Here is a 2,500-nt window from a genome sequence, read left to right as displayed (position 1 = left end):
CTGCCCGGGCAAGTGGGAGCAGAGGCCTGGGTGGTGGGAGGCGGGAGCAGAGGCCTGGGCGGCGGGAGCTGTCCCCGGGGCCGTGGAACCCTGCCCGGGCAAGTGGGAGCCAGCCCAGGGAGGCTGGAGCTGTCCCCGGGGCTGTGGAACCCAAGCCGGGGCAGTGGGAGCAGAGGCCTGGGTGGTGGGAGCCAGCCCGGGGCCGTGGAACCCTGCCCGGGCAAGTGGGAGCCAGCCCAGGGAGGCTGGAGCTGTCCCCGGGGCTGTGGAACCCAAGCCGGGGCCGTGGAACCCAAGCCGGGGCAGTGGGAGCAGAGGCCTGGGTGGTGGGAGCCAGCCCGGGGCCGTGGAACCCAAGCTGGGGCAGTGGGAGCAGAGGCATGGGTGGTGGGAGGCGGGAACTGTCCCCGGGGCAGTGGAACCCAAGCCGGGGCCGTGGAACCCAAGCCGGGGCAGTGGGAGCAGAGGCCTGGGTGGTGTGAGACGGGAGCTGTCCCCGGGGCCGTGGAACCCAAGCCGGGGCAGTGGGAGCAGAGGCCTGGGTGGTGGGACCCAGCCCGGGGCCGTGGAACCCAAGCCGGGGCAAAGGCTGGAGCTGTCCCCGGGGCCGTGGAACCCAAGCCGGGGCAGTGGGAGCAGAGGCCTGGGTGGTGGGAGCCAGCCCGGGGCCGTGGAACCCAAGCCGGGGCAAAGGCTGGAGCTGTCCCCGGGGCCGTGGAACCCAAGCCGGGGCAGTGGGAGCAGAGGCCTGGGTGGTGGGAGCCAGCCCGGGGCCGTGGAACCCAAGCCGGGGCAAAGGCTGGAGCTGTCCCCGGGGCCGTGGAACCCAAGCCGGGGTGGTGGGAGGCGGGGGCTGTCCCCGGGGCCGTGGAACCCTGCCCGGGGCGGTGGAACCCAAGCCGGGGCAGTGGGAGCAGAGGCCTGGGTGGTGGGAGCCAGCCCGGGGCCGTGGAACCCAAGCTGGGGCAGTGGGAGCAGAGGCCTGGGTGGTGGGAGGCGGGAACTGTCCCCGGGGCTGTGGAACCCAAGCCGGGGCCGTGGAACCCAAGCCGGGGCAGTGGGAGCAGAGGCCTGGGTGGTGGGAGCCAGCCCGGGGCCGTGGAACCCTGCCCGGGGCAAGTGCGAGCCATAGCCTGGGTCCCCATTCAGTAACATGACCATAGGCACAGTTAGCTGACATGACCAGAGGCGGAATTAGCTGACATGACCATAGGCGGAATTAGCCTACATGACCAGAGGCACAGTTAGCTGACATGACCATAGGCACAGTTAGCTGACATGACCAGAGGCGGAATTAGCTGACATGACCAGAGGCGGAATTAGCTGACATGACCAGAGGCGGAATTAGCTGACATGACCATGGGCAGAAGTAGCTGACATGACCATGGGCAGAAGTAGCTGACATGACCATGGGCAGAAGTAGCTGACATGACCATGGGCAGAAGTAGCTGACATGACCATAGGCACAGTTAGCTGACATGACCATAGGCAGAAGTAGCTGACATGACCATAGGCAGAAGTAGCTGACATGACCATAGGCAGAAGTAGCTGACATGACCATGGGCAGAAGTAGCTGACATGACCATGGGCAGAAGTAGCTGACATGACCATGGGCAGAAGTAGCTGACATGACCATAGGCACAGTTAGCTGACATGACCATAGGCAGAAGTAGCTGACATGACCATAGGCAGAAGTAGCTGACATGACCATAGGCAGAAGTAGCTGACATGACCATGGGCAGAAGTAGCTGACATGACCATAGGCACAGTTAGCTGACATGACCATAGGCACAGTTAGCTGACATGACCATAGGCGGAGTTAGCTGACATGACCATAGGCACAGTTAGCTGACATGACCATAGGCACAGTTAGCTGACATGACCATAGGCAGAAGTAGCTGACATGACCATAGGCAGAAGTAGCTGACATGACCATGGGCAGAAGTAGCTGACATGACCATAGGCGGAGTTAGCTGACATGACCATAGGCACAGTTAGCTGACATGACCATAGGCACAGTTAGCTGACATGACCATAGGCGGAGTTAGCTGACATGACCAGAGGCGGAATTAGCTAATATGACCATAGGCGGAATTAGCTGACATGACCAGAGGCAGAATTAGCCTACATGACCATGGGCAGAAGTAGCTGACATGACCAGAGCTCCAATTAAAAGTTACCTTCTTCTGAAGGGACAGATTTGCTATGTGTTACGGAGCGAGAGTTCCAGGAGGTCCCTGTGAACTCGTGGCTTCCTCCCTTAATGCAACTAGATGGCAGATACACTGGGGAGGTAGGTGCATATTACTAGGGGCACGGCATTTTCGATCAAAAAAATATTTCTAAGTCAGGACGGAGGTTCATTCTAAGGGCACGAGCGACCGATCTAAGCCGTGTGGGAGGCCCTGCACCCCGGTCAGGGTCCCCCTTCACCCCCTGGCGACATCCTCCCTTGGAAGTCTGCCCGGTGGCCCCCTCCCGCGCCCGGCGCCGGTTCAGG

Source organism: Acipenser ruthenus, unplaced genomic scaffold (genome assembly GCF_902713425.1).
Source record: "Acipenser ruthenus unplaced genomic scaffold, fAciRut3.2 maternal haplotype, whole genome shotgun sequence".
In the NCBI taxonomy this organism is placed as follows: domain Eukaryota; kingdom Metazoa; phylum Chordata; class Actinopteri; order Acipenseriformes; family Acipenseridae; genus Acipenser; species Acipenser ruthenus.
The sequence above is the reverse complement of the archived record's forward strand: the minus strand, read 5'-3'. Positions refer to the sequence as shown.